Source organism: Haliotis rubra, unplaced genomic scaffold (assembly GCF_003918875.1).
Source record: "Haliotis rubra isolate DU_JTF1 unplaced genomic scaffold, ASM391887v1 Scf2236, whole genome shotgun sequence".
In the NCBI taxonomy this organism is placed as follows: Eukaryota; Metazoa; Mollusca; class Gastropoda; order Lepetellida; family Haliotidae; genus Haliotis; species Haliotis rubra.
In genome coordinates, this window is record NW_025766266.1 from 11,274 (window position 1) to 35,234 (window position 23,961).

Here is a 23,961-nt window from a genome sequence, read left to right on the forward strand (position 1 = left end):
ACGATTACGAATATTTGATGAATTCCTGAATACGCCGTTATTTCACAATGCTATTATCATCATCATACACATTGGCGTATTTGAGTCGATGCGATTGAATACCTTGCCTCAATATCGTTTTCATGAACGTTTACTGGCGTATTTCCTCCTCTTCGTTATTTGCCTTCAATCATCGCAATCAAAATAAATATGTTGTCAATAGAACATCAATATCAACCATTCGTGATTCGGCCCACCTTATCAAATATCTTCGTCCATCATTTTGTTGCTACATGATTGAAGTAAATACTCAAATGCCTGCGATATCCTCGATAGTTTCCGAATATTTGACGGTCCACTTCCGCGTACGGAATAACAATATTTCGACCATTCATAGCGGTATGCATCCGCGTCAAAATCTGTTGAATAGTTACGGAGTTTGGGTTAACACCATGTATGAAAAATCAGCAATTAATTTAAACAGATCAGCCGACTTATCTTCAAAACCATTGATAATCTTTAAAGTTGCTTTCGCCCGAAGTTAAGCCTCATTGTTTAACATTGAAACTTCATCAACATCATTACAATCATCAATAGCTGATCGTCAGCGGAGCGGTTGTTTCCGATCTCATCACCGAACAATTTGAGCGTTCCTCCTTACGTATTCATGATACGTTATTTGCGGCGGTAAGCCGACCGTTTACCGCGTTCGGTTGTTCTTCGCGAAACGATTTGCCTATCATATTTTCCATCAACAACCATGGATGCCGTAAACCTCTCCGATTTGTTTTGTGCTGGCACGAAAACGCGTGGGGCGATAGATCGTCAATATCATTCAAAACCGAGAGCGAAATAACATCACCGTTCCTTGCCGCAGTTCGTGTTGTTTACTGAAGACGCCGATGTAGATAATAATCACGCTGAACCGTGGAGTAAAACACGAATCGTCGATTTGAGCAACATCGGCGATAGCTGACACGATCCTACCTTCGGTACGACAGCGACATGATTTAACGACGGCAGCGAGCTGTCGATTCTCTACCTTTGTAGCGTACCGTGCTTGTCGTTGGCCATGATTGCGGTCAATCAGCAAGCCGCGTAGACGGCAATTAGCCTGTCCCGATTTTCAGCCCGCTCGAAATGACATCCGAACGCCGCATCTCGTTTGCTCACAGTCAGCAACACACGTTGGTTTCCGAAAGGCGACGGCGGGTCTGTGTCTCATCGATCAACTGATTCTCGAGCAGTCGTTCGATCAAACGAGAAGAACAGCATGGGGATGAACAAATCAAATCGATTTGTAGGCGGAACTTCAAAAAATCATTAACGTTAACCGGGAAGAAAGTGAGTTCAGAAATGTTAGTCTCCTCAATGCCAGTTAACGTAGTAAAGAAGAAAGTGCCAGAACTGTGACAATACGTGATCAAAGACGACATCAACAAACATACCTGATTCGGCCGCAGAAAGTTATCGGGTCGAATGGGTCGAATACCGTTTTAGAGAACCGTTTCAAACTCACACGAGTTGAATAACGGAGTAAGCGTATAAGGAGACGAAAATATGTTCTTTCAGTAACTTCAGAGACGAGGGAAGGTTTACTGTGAGCAGAAAAAATATCAAAGCTCTTCAACGAGTTACATTCGAATGAAAGAGAATATTTGTTGTTTCCTCATCTGTGTCGATCATGAATAGCAGTAGTAGGCAGCCAAATTCCATCCCACGATAAACATCTGTGTTCAAAGTTAGATACCACGTAATAACGACATCTTTTCCGCAAAGACAGCGCGATGCAGTCGGGTGATACCGTCGCAGGGTAAGTGGCATTTTCAGAGAGGGAAGCTGGTCAGGAATCTAACAGACCTTCATCGTTCACTGCGTCAGATGAAGTTAACATGTACCAGCAGCGTTCACCGTAGAACCGGCACCTGTTCCGCGCCGATGACGATTGGCTATTTATTCGGGCGCGTTTCAATTGATCTAAGCAAAGAGGTGACCTCCCCTAAGAATGCATCGAAGTATCACAGACTCAGTGAATACGCCTGAAGCTGGGTGAGCTGGAAAGTCTGTTGATGACGAGACGTCGCTGACGCTCACAAGGACAGATATCTCTTAACGTGATTTAATGCCAATAGGGCATTGGCATCATCAATGCCGTCGTAGCCGGGTCGTTGACGCGACACGGGGCAGGCGGAAATTGAAAAGGAAACATCACGATATTAGGTCAGAAGGGGATACGTCTTCGTTGTAATGCAGGTACTCAACATTAAAAATAGAACTTCGAATGTTTCTGGACTTATCTAAACTATTTTCTCGACCGCCTAATTTCAGAACGCCTGAACATACTCAGCCATAATCTTCTTTAGAAACAGGTCATTGATCAATCGACAGCCTGATGGTGCCGGCGTAAAATGGTCGTTCGGGTAGTATTCGTTTGTTAATCAAAAACACTATCCTCAAACATGTAATATTATACCGTATCGGCGATAACTTTATGTTCTCGGTGTTCAAAGGAAAGCTTCCACGACCAGATGTTGTCTAGTAGTGGAATTTACCGCTCAACATCACCGCATTTATCGTAACAGATGTCGGTATGGCATGAGACAGATCACAGTTGAATCAGCAATGATGTACCCGGAAATAATATTACGATGATTTTAACGCCGTTTCGTAGTCGAAAACGATACAGTTTCGACGACCAGATGACGACAAAGCATACACCAGTTATGGAAAACTATTTGACATACAAAGAGCGACCGCTGACGACACACCGAATAATCATTGGTACAGTCTGCGAAATTGCGCACAGCAGACTACCGGAGGGCAGCAGCACGCATACAATACGATATTGCTTCAAATATGTTCGAAAGCATTGCAGATTTGGCGATGAACGAATTCATCATTCTCCGTTCCAACACAAGCATCGTATAGTACCGAGTTGTATAAATATAGATGGTGTGTATCAGTTTATAAACAGCTGGCGAGTTCATGAAGGAGATATTCTGTATTAGAGATGTATTAACCAAAGTCATCGAACGATGCATTCCCGAATTTCGCTCAGTTAATGAAACGGCGAGGCGGTCAGAGAAGTAAACAGCCCGGTTTGGTTTGATAACGACGTTACAGCCAAGAGACAAAACCTTTCAGACGCAAGTTACGTTAGTTCTCGATAACGCAATATCAATATTGTTAAGCAGTGCATACATCTTCCACGGAGAAACTGTCGCTCGACACCGGAAAGTTATCTTGGCCGTGCTTACGTCAATGACCGTGAGGGTATTTGCAGTAGTTTCGTCCCCTTGTGCCCATGAATGATTTCCGTGCTGTGCCGTATTTACCCTGTCATTTACAGATTCTTCATTCATTGAAACCACTTCATTGAATACGCGGACACTGTAAACAAGACCATTTAGCCGTGTTGGCGTAGCGATGCTGTACGGCTGTTGGAATTTCAGAACATCGTTTAATTTGGTTACAGGTGCCGTGACATGCAAATTAAGCAGCCATCATCGGATGGGTTAACGAAAGTCATTTGTGAGGTAAGAGCCGTGAGGAATGACTCCAGTGAGAGCAACGTCTTTATTACAGTGATCAACAAATGTAAGCCCAAACATGTAAAGCAATGACCTTGTTGAGTCATGCAAACAGCCGACATATTTCAGACAATATTCGTTCAACCACGCTCAAAAGCTCAGATAATCAATGGCAATGTGAAAATCGTCTAACGATATTTTGATGAGTTGCGATGTTATGAAGTAGCATATGCATTCAGGGCGTATCTACCATTATAGAAAAAAGCCCGGGCTTACACATGATTGTTGCTAAAAATGTTGTGCAAGCCCGCAGTACTATCTAAATATAAAGCTTTACAACCTATCAGGCTTATACGAAAATAATAGCTTGCTACGCGCCAAGTATTCAATCATTTTAAGACCGATATCACTGCCGGACCCTAGTGTATGTCTGACTCACAGTCACTCTGCCAAGACAACTCAGTAAACATTATATTTAGAACCTTTGGTGATTTCTTCACAAATAGCCAAGAAGGAAATGCAAAGATAGCATCACAACTCATCAAAATATCGTTAGACGATTTTCACGATTGCCATTGGTTATATGAACTTCTTTTGAGCCAACAAAGTGCAACATTGGTTGAGACGAATATTGTCACAAATATATGTCAGCTTGTTTGCACATGACTCCAACAAAGCCATTTGCTTTACATGACATTTGCTTACATTTGTTGAGCCTACATTGCCCTCACTGTAATAAAGACGTTGCTCATCTATAGGTCATTCCTCACAGCTCTTACCTCTAAATGACTCTCTAAGTCGTTAACCATCCATTGGTGGCTGCTTAAGTTTGCATGTCCACGGCACCTGTAATTAAGTCAAAGCTACACAAACATTTGATGTTACAGAATTCCAACAGCCGTACATCGCTGCACCAGACACACAGCTCACGTGGACAGCGGTGTAACGTTGTCGTGCTACAGTGTCTTTAACCTTCACGGCCCAATTGATGAAGTGGTTTCAATGAGGTGGAGGAAGAACGGTTTATCTGTAAATGACAGAATAAAATACAACACAAACACAGAGAGAGTCATTCATGGAACTGGGGACGAAATACCACAGAAGTACCCTCACAGTCAGTGACGTAAGCACAGCCAAAGGAGATAACTTCCAGTGTCAGGCTGTGTTAGGACAAATTGCCGTCTCAGGATGGAGGAGGTGTATGCACTGCTTAAACAATGTGAGTGTACGTTATCGAAATTCCAACGTAGCACGTTATTAAGAAAGGTTTTGTCTCTTGGCTTTATGGCAATCGTTATCAAACCAAACAGGTTGTTTAACCACTCTCTGTTGTGTCCACCGTTTCATTAACTGAGCAGAATTCAGAATTAAATCATTCAATGAACTAACGGCTTGGTTAATATTCACATCTCTAATATTTTCTAGAATATCTCCTTCATAGATTTCAACATTTTCACTTAATGATTTTATAAAAATATCTTTAGCTGATACACACCATCTATATTTATACAACTCCGGGGCTACACACGGATCACCAACCTCACTGGCATATCCCTCTGATGCTAATGTTAAAGACAGAGGGAGGTGGTCAGATTCTGTTCGTTCATCGATAGTAAAATCTGCAATGCTTTCAAACATATTTGGGGAAACAATAAAATAATCAATAACACTTTTTCCAATATGCGATATAAACGTATACCCTCCAGTAAGTCATTGCTAATGCACAATTTCACAAGATAACACCAATAGTTATTCAGTGTGTCGTCAACGGTCACTCTTTGTATATCAAATAGTTTTCCATAATAGCTGGGTATATGCTTGTCATCATCTGAGTCATCAAAAACTATATAATCGTTTTCATTTCCCAAACGGGCATTAAAATCCCCGCATAATATTATTTCACAATTTTGATATCGATTGCTGAGTTCAAACACTTCTTGATCTAGTTCCTCATACCCTCCATACCGACCTCCTGGTACATTAAATGCAGGTGATGATTGAGGCGGTATGTAAATTCCACCTAAGATAACATCACAATTCATTGGAAATACTTCCTTTGAAATTTTAAAGAACATAAAAGTTATCATATTTACAGTTGAGTAATATTACATGTTTGAGGATAGTGTTTTTGATTAACAAACAGATGCCACCCATATACCTACCTGAACGTGCCATTTTACACCAACTTTATCAAAATGTGTATATTCAGTTAATCCAATATCAAAGTCGCCGTTACCAATCCATGTTTCTAAAAGAGATATAACAAGTATGTTCAAATGTTCACAAGTAGGATTTGAAGTCCGGAAAAATAAGTTTAGACATAAGTCCAGAAACATTCCAAGTTCCTATTTTAATGTTGGAAGCACACACATTACAACAAGACTGGCCGTGGCCTCCCGCTATTTTCTTATCAGTGATGTTTGCCTGAGAGTTTTCCGCCTGCCCCGTGTCGCGTCCAGCGACCAGCGACAGCATTGTGTGCAATGCCCTGTGGCGTATCCACGTTAGAGTTATCTGTCCCTTGTGAGGCGTCCCTAGCGACCGATCTCATCTCGTCATCAACAGACTTTGACTCACAGCTGAGGCGTATTCCTTGGGTCTAGTGTCCTCCGATCTGTTCTGCAGGGGAGGTCCTCTTTGCCCAGATCCGAATTGAAAGAGCACGCCCGGGTCATGCGAGAAGACCAATCGACATCAACAGGGGTAGATCTATCAGTTCTACGAGTGAACGCTGCTGGGACGAAAGACACATGTTGCTCATCTGATTGACGCACAGATCTCTGAGTAGACGTGAATGAAGGTCTGTTAGATTCCCTGACAACCAGCTTCCCTCTCCTGAAAAATGCCACCTTACCCTCGCGACGAGCATCACTGGCTGCGTCACGCTGTCTTGCAGTAAGATCTGCAGCGACACGAATATTCCTACGTGAGAGGCACTCTCGTTCTTTGAACACAAGATCTTTATCGTCAGGATGGAGGAATTTAACAATGATTGCCCTACTACTGCCTCTATTCATGTCCGATGATTGGCGCCCTACAAGATGAGCTCTTAAAATGTCTCTTTCATTCCAAGTCTTAAACGGTATAGCTTCGTTGAGAACGTTAAGTATTTTTCCCTACTCACAGATGCGTATACTCCCTCGTCCTCTGGGATACTGAAGAACTTTATATTTTCACGTCTGCTATACGCCTCCATTCTGTTCAACTCATTAGTAAGGTTTGAAACAGTTCTCTCTAAAACAGTTATTCGGTATTCATTGTCTTTCACCGTATCGTTAGTCGAGCCCAGATCAAGGCTATGTTTGTTGATGTCATCTTTAGTCCACATGTGTCTAGTTCTAGTATATCTGTTTTCTTCTTTAATACGTTAACTGAGCATGAGAGTTCTTTTATTTCTGAACTTACTTTCTCCCAGTTGCTGTTAATAGTTTTAAGTTCCTGATCGATGGAGTCAAATTTTCCACCTACAAATGATTTGATTTGTTCGGATTCCCTTTGCATATGTTCTCTCATTTGATCGAACATTTTCTCGAAATCCAATTGATCGATGGGGCCTGGGTTACTCTCCACGTCGCCTGCTCGGAGTAGCAGTGTGTTGCTGTTTGTAAACAAACAGGGGGTCAAGGCCGTTCGGGATACATCTGTCATTTCAATTTGGGCTGGAAAAATCGGGACAAATGAATTGCCATCCTACCTCAGCTATGTCCTCGTAGTTGGTTACTAGTCCATGGCCAGCGACAAGCACAGTCTCCCACACTACAAAGCACAGTAGGAGTCGGTAGCTCAGCTCTGTACCCGTCGTCCATCGGGTGTCATGTCGGTAGGGTAGGATCGTGTCAATCTGTCTGCAGCCCCTCGGTGGTATAAATCGGCCGATTCGTGACCTCCACAGTTCCAACGTGATCCCCATGGTATCTACATCAACGTCTTCAGTAAACAACACGAACCACGTAGGAGTAATTGGTGTTATTTCTCCTTTCTTTCTCTCAGTTTTGAATGTGTGTGTGTCTATCCTTACGCATGCGCATGCGTTTTCATTACCAACAAAAGCAAATCCAGAGGGACACAGCATCCATGGATATTGATGGAAAATCTTAATGAGCCAAATCGTTTCTGGAAAACAGTAAAGGACATATTAAACAGTCGAAAAACTACCACCCATAAAAATAACATATCCATAGATACATGGGAGGAACACTTTTGTAAATTGTTCAATGATGGAATCGAGAATACTTCCACTCCACTGGAGACAGTCAATAGTAGTGATTATAATGATATTGATGAAGTTTCGAAAATGATTTTAAACAATGAAATAACTGAGGCAGAAATAACTAAGGCTATCAATGGTTTGAAGAGGAATAAGTCAGCTGGTCATGATAAATTAATTGCTGATTTTTTCATACATGGTGCTGGTGTCTTAACCCCAACTCTCCGTAAGCTATTCAACAAGATTTTTGACACGGGATGCATACCATATGAATGGTCAAAGTCTATTGTTATTCCATTACATAAGAGTGGACCGTCAAATGATCCAAACAACTATCGAGGGATATCACTTTTTAGGCATATTTAGTAAAATATTTACTTCAATCATATGTAACCGACTAAGAATGTGGACAGAGATATTTGATAAAATTGTTGAATCACAAGGTGGATTTAGATGTGAGTATTCTACTATTGACAACATATTTATTTTGATTGCATTGATTGAGAAACAAATAACGAAGAAAAGAGGGAAATTATATGCAGCGTTCATAGACTTTAAGAAGGCTTTTGATACGGTAAAGGAGACCAAAACTGTGGAAATTATTCAATCGCATCGGAATAAAAGGCAAGTTATTTCAAGTAATACATAATGTGTATAATGATGTCTCTGCTTGTGTAAGAAATAACAGCACGTATTCAGAATTCTTCAAATGTCATGTCGGTTTAAAACAGGGATGCATTATGAGCCCTTTGATATTTTCAATATACATAAACGAATTAGCGACTAGTATTGAATGTTCAGACTGCTATGGGCTACAACTTATGCCTGATCTTGTACATATATATTTACTTCTTTTGCAGACGACATTGTGCTGTTTTCTAATGTGGGTAAGGACCTCCAAAAACAGTTAAACATTCTTTCTTCATTTTCGATCGAATTTGGATTGAAAGTTAATATGGCAAAATCAAATATAATGGTATTCAGAAAGGGAGGTGTGTTATGTACAAATGAGAAATGGAACTTTGAAGGAGTTGAGTTAAAAGTTGTGAATAATTATAAATACCTTGGTATATATTTCACTCCTCAGTTATCATGGAAAAATGCTATTAGTAGAAGAGCCAAGGAAGGGAAGCGAGCTTTAAATAGTGTTCTACAGACATTGAATATGAACTGCACTATAAATAGCAAGATATTCTTCCATATTTTTATACCAAAATATTACCAATCCTAACACACGGATGTGAAATTTGGGAATACAAGCAATACGATGAACTAGAAAGAATTCAGTTAACAGCTTGTAAGAGATATTTACAACTGGCAGTTAAGACACCAAATTATGCTGTCCTTGGTGATTGTGGCCGCTTCCCTCTATTTGTTAACACTTTAGTAAGAGTCATTAAATACTGGCTTAAAATAAACAGGATGCCTGACTATAGATATGCCAAAACATGTTACAGAATGTCACTTCTTTATGATACTAACGGAAAAGTAAACTGGGTTACCAAGGTAAGAAACATTTTATGCTCTAATGGATTTATGTATGTATGGGTAAATCAAGGGGTGCAAAACATAAACTTATTTCTCCAGGAATTCAAACAAAGAATGAAAGATGTATTCATATCAGAGTGGTTTAATTCAATCAATAGTACATCTAAACTACATAGATACAAATTGTTTAAGTATAAATTTGAAACTGAAGAGTATATCAATTCAATACAAATAAATAAATTCAGGAGTATTTTGGCAAACTTTCGTTGCGGTACACTCCCACTAGAAATAGAAATTGGTAGGATGAACGGTATCGAGCGAAAAAACAGACTGTGTAAATTATGTAAATCAGGAGATATAGAGGATGAATACCATTTTCTTTTGGGTTGTCGATCACTTTCACACATTAGAAAACAATATATCGATGTCGGGACGATTTCTATAAATCAGTTTATTTACTAATGTCAAAAATAAATGAAAGCATTATTAGAAATGTATCAATGTATTTACATCATGTAATGAATTTGAGAACTTCTATATTATCCCTACAGATATGAATCATTGTACCAATTTGTTACTACACATATGAATATGCATATTTTACGCATGCGCATTAGGCTATTATATTGTATATGCATTCTATGTTCTAATGGGCTGTTGGCCTGAATATCAACTGAAATAAATAAAATAAAAAGAAAGGTTTTGGCATGTCGGTGTTTACTTGAACATGACAATTAAACATCAAAGCTAATTTGGAATTTGGACGGAAGATAATTAAGATAGGTATTTGGAATGTGAGTAATACCTTGGAAATGGTAATTACATATTTATGACAAAACCGTACATCCGCAAGGAAGTGACAAGAGTTGAGACCTGAATTGTGCTATTCTGTACTGTCACCAAAAGAGGACAAGTTTTGACTTGCTCAGTTGTAAGTTTGTTATTCTTTTATGATTGAAATGAATTTAGAATGTGTAACGTTGAACTTAGGTACAACATACACACCTCTCCAACTTTCACTAGATCAACGTTATGCAGATATTAATGCTATACTTGTGTTATTTCAGCTCGGTCTTATGCAAACTACACAGTAGTTCGTGAAGGACACAGTGCTTTCATTATTTGGAAGATGTCGTTAACTGATGAGGAGGTTTCAGTATTGGGCCCTGGTAAAAGACACATCTTTGAAATACACTTTCCTAGGGTCTATATCTTTAGAACCTACACCCTGAGAGTCAATATAACGAAGGTCACAACATCAGCTGACGCAGGCATCCTCCAGTTTTGGCTACATCGTGTAACATCAGAAGATGCGGGGAAATACTACTATTCCACACGGCGTAATGAGCCCATACCAAATTGTTCTCACATGTTGTATGTTCAAGGTAGGTACATTACTTCAAAATCTTCACCGGCGACTTACAAAGTTTCAAAATATTATGTCACAGAAAAAAACGTGAGGTGCATCTCAACCGTATAAGAATTCGTATGAAGTTGTTATCAGAGCTCTTGCTGATTATCTCTGTGCTTCTGCACAGCAGTCGAGATTCTAGTGTGTCTGACAGGACATTCCTCTCCATCAATCACTTGATTGTCTGGTTTGTTTACAGTCTGCCGTGTCATGGCTATAGTATTGATGTCAAGCAAACATAGATTCATTTGAGGCATATCTTATGACTGGCGGCTGCTACCGGTAGGGCAGGACATGCTTCCTCTTCTTTGTGAACACCTGGTGTCATCACTGTTGTGCAGGGATCCGTTCATACAACTTTCGCAGCTATTTCCCATTTAAACTAAACATATTTTGTAATGTCTGCCATTGTATCACGGCTATAGTTCTGATGTACTTCCATTTTTAGCCAAATTGTGTGAATGGTGGGGGCTACAGATAGGACAGCGCATGCTTACACTGTTTGTGAACACATAGTGACATTCATATTCTGCTGTCCATTCATATAATTTTCCGTAAAAGTCAAGAGACGGTATTAATTTGTAGTGACGTTCTATATTTAACAATTTCAATTTACGCCAAATGATATTATTTGTTACTAAGGAAAACAGGCTCACCCCAAAGTCAGGGTCATTGTCAACACCAACAACATCGTTTTGACATGCGAAACCAACTCTTCCATTGTACCCCTTGACCATGATCTTGCAAGGGTATACAAGTGGCAGAGAAACGGACAAGATGTTGAGACTAGTGGAGGTTCCACGCTTCAGGACAAAGCTTGGCTGTGACTGATGTGAAGAAAGAGGACCTGGGTAACTACTCATGTCAAGCTACAGAGGAAGGTCTCGCATCCAACTGGAGTGATACAGTCGATCTCAACATGCTAGCAAGTAAGTGCTGAATGCAAGAACCAGGCAGATACATTATAGAACTTGCTTGCAGCTGACCTTACTAATGTTTCATTATGTCTTCATGCACATGCAGATCCTCACTCACAAATATCTCATGTTCAGTCATGTAAAGATTCCATGAAGCTCACGTTTATCCTACAAACCTGATGAAACTGTCAATCAAAAGAATTCTGTGTAAAGGCAATTCAGTTAAATACGAACCGGCTCAAACAATACCTTGTGAGAGACGATACAATTACCTTCACGTGACACAACCTTGTACACGTACAAAAGTAAATGTTGATACGGTTTTTAGGATTTCAAATAAAGTACACAAAATCGCAGATGCATTTTTTCTAAAATAAAATATCTATATACATACGGTGAAAAGTTCAATGGAAATTCATTAATTTTGAAATGAATGAAATGTATTTCTCAATACTATTCACGAGGGCTTCTCGAATTCAGATAGCTATTTACAATACCCGGTTTATTGTGAACAGCACACACTGATAGTTTAGCTATCAGATGCTCATAAAAGCACTCATTTTAAACGGAACTACCGATTACCTACTGTCACGGCATGTAAATACGAACACGGCTAGGTTGGTATGATCTCAATTCGAATTTGTCCAGCTGTGAAGTGGATTTACAATCAGGATTGTAAGCATGATGCATGGTGAATTCACTAATGGCTACTTGTCACGATGTCCTCCATTTTTATGACAGTGTTACAGAAAACATGTAGAAGACATTGCCAAATCTGACGTGTCGGGAACACAAATTACAGAGCTCAAACAATCCATTGAGAGGCATGAGAGAACTAGTCATAGTCCGTTTGACTCAAAATCGGACCGATGAATTGCAATCTAACTAAAAACTATTACCTATAATACTCAATGAAACGCTGATCATAATCAAAACATCATACCAACTCTGTGAGTTTTTTGCAGACTTTATGTCCTTAACATAAAACATTTGATGAAAAACAATCATTAAAATATTGAAACAGTTCATAAGTTTTTACGAGGGAGGAGTGCTAAGAAAGGGACAGCCAGGTGTGCGAGAAAGGATGGAGACGGCACAACACAGGTAAATGAATATATAACTTCTCGGCACTTGTGCGCGTGCTTGCCGTATGCCTTGCTGTTCCTGTCTTTGTACTCTGTTCCTGTGTTTGCAATTCATCGGTCCGCTTTTGAGCCAAACGGACTATAGAAGCAGTCAAAAACGTTCCGTTTCAAATAAAACCTAAGGAAATGCGTGGTGCGCTGTTCTCAACAAAGCTCACGTGTTCCGGGTCGAAGTTTTTACACATTCTAAATAATCTTTTGAATTTAAAGAAAGTTTTAGAAGGTAACGAGATTCGAATTACTGTGATTCCATGGTATTGCTGTTTTGTGGTCATAGTCCATATATATTAAGAGTGCAATAAAAGCAGATCAGTTTGAAGAGGTGTACTCCTGAATGTAATATGCTACACAACGCCTTGCTGCTTACAAACCATGTGCTGTGCCCTGTCTTGGTACATAATGTGGCGACGTATTTTCACCCAGCAATCCATAGCTTGCGACTTGGAAGGTACCAACATAAGACCTTTGTGGAAATAAGGATTTAGAAGAAGTTTCATCTTACATGTGCCTCGACTTTTAATGTTCACTAATGTAAGCACTTTCTGCTGAGATGGATGTATTTGTGCCCGTGAAAGGAATACAAGATACAAGCCTAATGTTATTTTCGTTAAGCATGGAACTCAAATCTTTGGTATGACATGCCGAGGCGATGTCCTGAAGTATCTGCATTATATAACGTCAGTGATACCATAGTAGCAAGGATAAAGAGTTCCTCGAGTTATAACCGTAACCGTAACATAAATTGAAATATCAATTTCCATGTATGATCAAATACTACTTTCGATTTTAGGAAAACTGCTGGGTTAAAAATGTCAGCGCAAGGATAGAGCTTTTTCGTTTTCACTCTTATCAACCACGATGTCGTGTGAGTGTTACATGCACTCTAAAACAATTACTACGTCAGGTAATCAACGGACCTTAAACTGTTAGCCCTGGGACAGAAATATTACTTCTGCTCGTATTCACCACAATGTTCAATGAATCTATTTTCTTGATTTCATTTTCCCCAGAACCTGAAGTTGGAGAGCTAACAGTGAATGGAACAGAGTATATAACTGTGAAAGAAAATCAAGTTGTCGTCTTCAGATGCATGGTTCAGGATTATCTATCCCCAGCTGTATTTCTTATTCAGGAAAACAGCTTGGCATCAGTGAATATGTGGAAGAAACAACAGAATGTGTATGAACATGCTATGGTTGTACGGAAGTGCTCTCGGCTTGGGGTGTATTCTTGTAGAGCCACGAATGTTGCTGGTACATCAGAAGATGAACAACATACAGTTGTCTTGAAAGGTGTGTCGCCGTCTTAAAATCCATATGTCATGGTCATTCTTTTCAACATAGTAGAAGAAATTTAAATACTTACACCCTCAAACGCTTCTATTTCTCCTCCAACCATTCTCTCTTCGTTATTATATATACAGTAGGATAGATATATGATGATCACGCTGAAGCCTAGTGTTCGATTAATCACATGGGTACAATGTGTGAAGTACATTCCTGGTGTCATGGATGATAATATGAATGTACACATTTCCTTTCAGGAATGCCACGAAAAGCAGCATCACATGTTTTGTGACCAATGGAAAGACTCCTTCAATCGTCATCAATATTACGCTGTGTTCATACCCAGCACCATCGAAACCAACATTGCGTTTCACACAGTCAGGAAATCTAAGAGACATCACTGACCTGAAGAAGTGTCACCTGGAAAGCAAGAATATAAAACACAATGTATTTGAATATTCGCTCATGTCTTAAATAATATCACCGACGCAGACTTTGGGGTATACATATTCAGTGTGGAATATAATCACTCTTCAACTGATTTCATTATTCCTGCCTCCAGAATAACAGGTACGAAGAGGTTAAATCATATATCCACTTATAAATTATCCTGGATGTAAGTGAATCTCTAAAACATGCCAACTGGCAACTTTGTAGTTGCATATTCAAGTGGTGGTATTAAGCCTGTAGCAAATTATGTTGGTACACTTGCAGGTACTCCAGAATCGAGTCTTCCTCTGGTTGTCGGTTGTTCAGTCGTTGCTGCAATTGTAACGATGGTCATCATTGCTGGTGTGATAATGTCACGACTCAACCAGTTAAGAGGTAAGATAAATGCCGTTTCAAATAACAAATAATTTACACCATTACCCTTTGTGAGATATGATACTTGTGATATTTCACAACGGAAATCTGAAATGTAAATTACTATAAAACCATAGTGTTTCTAACAGATATCAAGAAAGCAATATAGAGATCATTTTTCAGAATATCGTGTACATCCGTCCAACCTTGATTTCGTGTTTTAATTATCTTCGAGCATTTTCAGTATTACACGTATTTTCATTAATTTTTCTCATGTTTCAGACTATTGGAACCTAAGGCAAGTAGTATATCGTTATTCTTCATTTGTTTGAACATTTCATATATAATAAAGTGTGATCGTGTTTATGCATGCATTAGAGAACGTTCTGCTAATCCCACTATAATCCATAGGTTTCGATCGTACATCACACCCATGCAGAACATGCCAGAACATATCGATGATCGAGAGTATGCTGAAATCGACGATGCTGATTTACCTGACGTGGCGAAGGCAGCATTGTGCAACCTGTTGTTAATGTCCCGGATGATAACAACATTCCACCGGCATGCAGTGCAAGTCACAGACTGGAACGGCAGCAGCTGGAAGGTGAAGATGATGAATATGAAGAGGTGAGACCACTGGACCCTATCAACAGTGAGGAACACAGAGAGGATCATGAAAGGAGACCTGAAATGTGGCAGCCAGACACGGATGAGATGTTCATGACATTATCTGGCTCCAATACTCATTCAGAACCCAGGATTGTAGTTGCTGATTGGTCGGCTGGTGGAAGAGAATCTGGAAATATGGCAGCAGCGATAATAAATCAGTCTGCGGAAACAAGCTTCATGACTCACGTACCTGATGAAACAGACACTGACAAGTTACCCACGGCCAGTGGAATGTATTTTGGAACAGATGGGGTGACGGCAACTGAGGCAGAAGCAACTGAGCCTTTGGTGGAATTAAGAGAGGATTTTGATGAAAGTGAACAGCATGATTTGCCTTTCAACAGATATGAGAGTCTGATGCCGCGCCAATCTCAAGATAATTACACAGCCTTGGACAAAGATGATGACATTATGCATGATTAGTACTCAAACATGTGTCACAAGCTACTGTGTAAAGCCTCTAAAAGAGGGAAGTTTACCCAATCAGAATTCAAATGCGAGACTTTTTCAATTTAATCACACAATGGAAGTAGTGTGTGCTTTATTATGAAAATAGATGCATAGTATTCCCAGACATTATTGAGAAATTTCGTTTCGGCAAATATCTAATACATGTATATAAAGATCACGGCTGTAGCTAGGCCAGTCTAAAAAGCTGAACATTTTCGTCCGACAACCACTGTTTTGTGTAGACCGCAGTGTGTTTTGGGTCGTTATCATGCTGGAAAATCCAATTATCTTCATACAGTGTTCGGGCCGTTGCAAGGAGGTGATCATTTAAGATGTCAAGATATCATTCCTTCGTCACATGTCCAGTGAAAATACACAACGGCGCCACTCCACATAATGATATCCCACACAACATGTGAAATTTCGGGCTATGTTTTGGGCGTTGATAGGTACATGTAGGTTTCACGGTATCTTTCGTCCAAATTTTCACCCAGTTCGGAAAAAGCCAGACAGAACTTTCATCAGAAAAGAAAACATTTTCCCAATCTTGGTTTTCGTAGGCCCTAAACCAGTTCAAACATCTTTCTTTTTGTGCATCTTTCATCAATAGTGAGGGAATTCTGCACTTTTTCACACAGTTAAGTCTGTGTAATTCTTGTCAGAGGGTTTCATTACATACCTAAGGACGTATTCTATTAATCATCTCATTTCTGATATTCTCAACGTTTTTCAAATTTCCCCTGGTCACAATCTGACCAAGTCGCCGGCGATCCGTAGTAGTAAACGTCTTTGGCCTCCCTGGCCCTGTCTTGTTCTAAATCCCAACTCCTGACTGTATATTCTTCAATGTTATTATCTGACGACTACAGCCCAAGGTTCGTCCAGGCAAGGCATTGTCCAGCATTAACCAAGCTCGTGGCACTCTCACGCTGGGGACTGTCTCACAGCATATTTTGAATTTAATTTCTGATTAAATTTGTAATATTCGATGCGATTTCCTGGTTAACAATGTCTGTGCGCTTGCAATCCAATAATGTGAGTGTCAAGTTGCTGATTTTATTGAGTATACGTACATGTTTCTATTGAACCAAATAGAATTTGCTCCGACATTCAGATGAACCCCAAGTGTTTATTTTTGGGGTGTTAATATGTTTTGCTATCACTACATGGCATACAAGGTATATTTTTGTAGCTTTGTTTACATGGAGAAAATGTGTGCATATGCGTTAACTGTACATAGTTTAACTATGACCAAAACATGACTTGTATTAAAGAATTGCTTTACGTTTTGTGTGCATTCATCGAAGGACAACTGTCACAAATTGTATAAAACCGTGTAAGAAATCCATTGCACATATACAGTGCTGTACTGAGCTGAGGCATGACGGGTACTCTGACATGTGTTACAAGTACTTCGTATGAATATACATCCGATGGGTACACACAAGTGTATCACTCTGTGTTTTTGTAATGAGTGCTTTGCGATAAGGCCCAGAGAGTTTATCATTTTGACATTCTTTTATAGCTCTCAGTATATATTCTGTGTATGTTTGTGTTGATATATTATAAACTGTATAAAATGTACACAGATTATGTGCCAAATACCGATGCTATTGTGGTTTGACCAGCAATTAGCAGATTGCTGTTTTACAAGCACTTAGAAAGCTGGGAAGAGGAGAATGCATACTATAAGTTGTATGCTTCTCTCGAGGGTAATACGGTCTGATGTACGCCTCTTTGTAGCAGTGTTACCCGAGCCGGAAGGCGAGGGATGACACTGCTACAAAGAGGCGTACCTCAGACCGTATTACCCGAGGGAGAAGCATACAGCGTATTTATCTTACTGCCATGTTAAATGTACAAAATATCATTTTATTTTATTTTGAAGATCGCCACTGACTATATGACATGTAAACAAAATGGCGTCTGCCTCTCGACTGGAATTTTAAAATCAGTGAAACATATTCTGACAAGCTTAAAACTGCTATAAAATTGTTAATTATGTCTAAGTTGAGTGTGCAAACGATTCAATATATAGAATAGTTTAAATAAAGCAGTGAAAGTCCGTAAAATAAATCTGTACATTGTAAACTCAAAAACAGCTAATCGAACGGCTTTCGAACTCCGGACATTGCATGCATCATAGTATGACGTCATACGATTGTTAGCGATACAGCTTCTCCGCGGAGAGTTTGGTGGTTACCGTGGTAGCGGGTAATATTTTTCCAGTTGTCACCCTCCTCCTGAGGGGTGACACGGAAACTTGTTAAAGCGTCATTGACCAATGAAATTAAAGTATTTTACATGAAGGTAAGATAAAGTTATCTGTCTTTATTGTAGACTAAGTGTTTTGTAGTCTTTGTTTAGATATATTGCAGATTGTTTATTTCTTCAAATATTAATCAGTTTAGCTTTATTTACAAATGTTCATGTATGTGTTTTAACATAATGAAAATGTGCTATTGAATACTAAAAGCTGTTTTAGTAAACTGTACATACCGTATATATTATCAGATGTTTTACTGTCAATTCTCCTTGACTGTATTGATTTTTCCATCACAAGGGATAGATAGATATTTCAAAGTCAAAACAATTAAGGATCTCTTTCATAATGTTAAGTGTCATTTAGTGACAATAGATAGATAAATGGTATTTTAAACATGGTAATATACATTAGCAACTGCGATTGTTCGTAGCTGTATCCTCGAAGAGGGTTAAAGTATCGTAAAATTATTGTCCTCCTGAGAGGGTACGTGGGTTAAATTTAAGCTTAGCAAATTTGTAAACGTAGTATATTTGTTCTCTTAAAGTTCGGTTTAATTTTTCCTACAACCGCCAGCGGCTGAAGGGATGGTGTAAATCGAACTAGGGTCCATGCAGGTAGCAAAGGTACTATAAGTACACATGGTCACTTGGGTGGATATCTACCTTCGGTTCTTGGCGATCAATAGCCTGTTTTTATATTGTATCGTCGTGTATAGTTATCTTCTTTAAGATTAAATTACAAATTTTAAAATTAATATATGTGATACTCTAGTTGTTTTAACTGTCCTTCGTTGATTTACTTTTTTATCATTATAAATCTATAATTTGATTTAGTCACGATATGGCTGAAATATTGCCGATGTGACTATACATTTTAACTCACTGTCAATTCTCGACCGTATTTTTATGGTGTTAACATATTCCTTTTATTATGCAAATTGTTCTCAATTACATGGAACATGATATTCCGCATTCATGATCCGGAGCATAACGTGTGTATCATTAACTCTCAAATTACAAACTGTTCAGAATGATAATACGGTGCGAGCTTTCGGAAATCTGAGTTTGAGAACGTTTAATTTGAAAAATATTCAAACAATGTAGTGAAACATTTACTTTCTCGTCATAAACACGCCGACGATGTAGATTAGTATAAAGTATCTTTTTACGAATTCTACAACAGAAATATGTACATTTAACTGATACATATAATTACATTTATTTGATAAATTATTTGTTTTGTAATAGTTTCAACATATGCCACAAAGTATTACATAGTCACTGAGAGAATTACTTTGTTCCCAAGTTAAAATTTAGTTTCAGCTTTCGATGATTGGGCAACACCTGTAACGCTGCATGTACTGATCTGTTTCATTATGAGAATGATTTCCTGTTTACATTTACATTACATTAGCTTTTGTTCCGGCTTGTATTCAACTGTGTATTTTAATAAATACTTTAAACGGTTCCTTGTATGTGTTTGTGTGTCAACGAAATTTGATTGTGGACCTAACTTGTCACCAGAAATACCAAATTTGTATTGTTGTCAACTTATAAGATACCTACGACAGTGCAACAATGTAAAACACGATTCTAACAAACCCTTAAGTGGCAGACAGAAAATCGCTTGACTCACCCGGAGACTAAAACTGGCATCATTCGCAACATTAACATTTCCGTTTTGATTCGCACATTGAATTTGGTAGAGTCATATATATAAAGTGAATAACATATACTATTAGATACACTCCGTCTAGTTTTGAACATAATAACCAGAAAACACACACACACAGACACACACACACACACTATGCACTATGTATCTTATATTCTTGAATCCTGGACGGAACAAATACTGGTAGTAGAGATGCATCATTTATAGCAGGGTTTTCTTTTTCAAACACAAAGAAACTACTGACTTATCGATCGTTGCAACTTAGTCAGTGCTGATACATATTCATTAATCTAATATCTCAAATTAAAAGATGAAAAAGCTGCCTAATTTTCATCAGATGCAGTGTTTTGCGTAAAACATTTTTGTCGTCTTTTAAATACATTTTAATGTAGTGACAAATGTAACTCTCGGATCAAAATATTCCGGAAACTGTTTCTCACTGACGCTACTCATGTGTACATTGAACCTACTAACGTTTATACTCAGGCTACTCACGAGTCTACTGAATCTATTCACGTTTATACTCAAGCTACCCAGGTTTATACTCAGGCTAACTACGGCTACTCACGTTTATACTCAAGCTACACGTTTATACACGTTTACGTTTACTCAAGCTACACACGTTTATACTCAAGCTACACACGTTTATACTCAAGCTACACACACATTTATACTCATGCTACCCACTTACGTGTACACTCAAATTACTCACGTTTATACTCAAACTACCCAGGTTTATACTCAAGCTACTCACGTGTACACCGGAAATTTCTCACGTTTATACTCAAGCCACCCAGGTTTATACTCAAGGTAAACACGTTTAAATTCAAGCTACTCACGTTTTTACTCAAGCTACTGACGTTTACACTCAAGATACTCACGTTTATACTCAAGCTACACACGTTTATACCTGAAGCTACACACACATGTTTATACTCAAGCTACACACTTTTTATACTCTTTTAAGCTACACACGTTTATACTCAAGATACACACGTTTATACTCAAGCTACACACGTTTACAGCTACACACGTTTATACTCAAGATACACGTTTATACTCAAGCACACACACACGTTTATACTCACTGCTACACACGTTTACACTCAAGCTACTCACGTTTACACTCAAGCTACACACGTTTACACTCGCTACTCACGTTTACAAGCTACTCAGCTCACGCTAACCACGTTTACACTCAAGCTACACACGTTTACACTTTACACTCAAGCTACTCACGTTTACGTTTCACGCTACACACGTGTACACTCAAGCTACTCACGTTTACACTCGTGTACACTCAAGCTACTCACGTTTACACTCAAGCTACGTTTATACACGTTTACACTCAAGCTACTCACATTTACACTCATGCTACTTACGTTTACACTCAAATTACTCACGTTTACACTCAAACTACCAACGTTTATACTCAAGCTACTCACGTGTACACTCAAGCTACTCACGTTTACACTCAAGCTACCCACGTTTACACTCGCTAAACACGTTTACACTTAGCTACTCACGTTTACACTAAAGCTACTCACGTTTACACTCAGGCTACACACGTTTACACTCAAGCTACACACGTTTTACGCCTCAAGCTACACACGTTTACACTCATGCTACAACGCTACTCACTACCCACGTTTACACTCACGCTACACACGTTTACACTCGCTACCCACGTTTACACTCAAGCTACACACGTTTACACTCACGCTACACACGTTTACACTCAAACTACTCGTTTATTTACACTCGCTACACACGTTTACACTCAGGCTTACACACGTTTACACTCAAGCTACTCACGTTTACACTCAAGCTACACACGTTTACACCTCAAGCTACCCACGTTTTTCATGCACTCACGCTACACACATTTACACTCGCTAGCTACACACGTTTACACTCAAGCTACTCACGTTTACACTCAAGCTACTCACGTTTACACTCAAGCTACACACGTTTACACTCATGCTACACACGTGTACACTCAAGCTACTCACGTTTATACTCACGCTACACACGTACATACTCACGTTTAGCTAATCACGTTTACACTCACGCTACTCACGTTTACACTCACGCTACACACGTGTATACCTCAGCTACTCACGTTTATACTCACGCTACACACGTTTACACTCAAGCTACACACGTTTACACTCACGCTACACTCAGCTACTCACGTTTATGCGCTCAGCTACACGTTTACACTCAAGCTACTCACGTTTATACTCAAGCTACACACGTTTACCCACGTACACATTCATAGCTACTCACGTTTACACTCGCTACACACGTTTACACTCAAGCTACACACGTTTACACTCAAGCTACACACGTTTACACTCAAGCTCACGTTTACACTCAAGCTACACGTTTACACTCAAGCTACTCACGTTTACACTCAAGCTACACGTTTACACTCAAGCTACACACGTTTACACTCAAGCTACACACGTTTACACTCAAGCTACACACGTTTACACTCGCTACACACGTTTACACTCAAGCTACTCACGTTTACACTCACGCTACACACGTTTACACTCAAGCTACCCACGTTTACACTACTCACGTTTAAGCTACACACGTTTACACTCACGCTACTCACGTTTACACTCAAACTACTCACGTTTACACTCAAGCTACACACGTTTACACTCAAGCTACACACGTGTACACTCAAATTACTCACGTTTACACTCAAGCTACCAACGTTTACACTCAAACTACCCACGTTTACACTCATGCTACTCACGCTACACTCAATTTACACCACGTTTACACTCAAGCTACACGTTTACACTCAAGCTACCACGTTTACACTCAAGCTACTCACGTTTACACTCAAGCTACACACGTTTACACTCAAGCTACACACGTTTTTACACTCAAGCTACTCACGTTTACACTCAAGCCTCACGCTACACTCGCACACGTTTACACTCGCTACTCACGTTTACACTCAAGCTACTCACGTTTACACGTGTCACGCTACACACGTGTACACTCAAGCTACACACGTTTACACTCAAGCTACCCACACACGTTTACACGTTTACACTCGCTACACACGTTTACACTCACGCTACACACGTTTACACTCAAGCTACTCACGTTTTACACTCAAGCTACCCACGTTTACACTCAAGCTATCACACGTTTACACTCAAGCTACACACGTTTACACTCACGCTACACACGTTTACACTCAAGCTACACACGTTTACACTCGCTACACACGTTTACACTCACGCTACACACGTTTACACTCTCACGTTTACACTCAAGCTCACGTGTACACTCAAGCTACACACGTTTACACTCAAGCTACACACGTGTACACTCAAGCTACACACGTTTACACTCAAGCTACTCACGTTTACACTCAAGCTATACACTCACATTTACACTCAAGCTACACACGTTTACACAAGCTACACACGTTTACACTCAAGCTACACACACGTACACTCAAGCTACTCACGTTTACACTCGCTACTCACGTTTACACTCACGCTACACTCACGCACGTTTACACTCATGCTACACACGTTTACACTCATGCTACACGTTTACACTACAAGCTACACACGTTTACGCCTCGCTACCCACGTTTATACTCACGCTACACACGTGTACACTCTCTCGCTACACACGTTTACACTAAAGCTACCAACGTTTACACTCACGCTACACACGTGTACACCTCAAGCTACTCACATTTACACTCAGGATACTCACGTTTACACTCAAACTACACACGGGTACAGTTAAGTTACCCACATTTACACTTAAGCATCCCCGGACCGCCTACGTGGTGTAATGGTTAGAGCGTCCGGAGAGCGGAAGGTCACGGTTTCGATCCCCGACCGCGTCATACCATCACGTTAAAATATGGTACTTGTTGGTCCCTGCCTGGCGCTCAGCATTAATGGGTACAACAAGGACTGGTCGGCTCGGAGTCAGTATAATGTGTCTGAGTTGGGTGTTCATGCTTCACTGCGGCATGGTATCTCAGTGGGCTAGCACTATAAAACCAGCATAAGTCTGGGCTAGTGCAAGCAGCCGCACATACACATACACATACACACGCAAGCACGTCGTCATATGAGCGGAA

At 39.6% G+C, this 23,961-nt stretch overlaps 1 long non-coding RNA gene across 1 annotated transcript; it reads left to right on the forward strand.

Moving 5' to 3' along the window:
* Positions 1 to 11,035: 11,035 nt before the first annotated feature.
* On the forward strand, positions 11,036 to 16,321 carry LOC124277579. The gene is made up of 5 exons (XR_006898863.1): positions 11,036 to 11,544; positions 13,688 to 13,969; positions 14,221 to 14,533; positions 14,678 to 14,788; positions 15,050 to 16,321. It is a non-coding gene; the product is annotated as an uncharacterized LOC124277579 (long non-coding RNA).
* Positions 16,322 to 23,961: the final 7,640 nt, after the last annotated feature.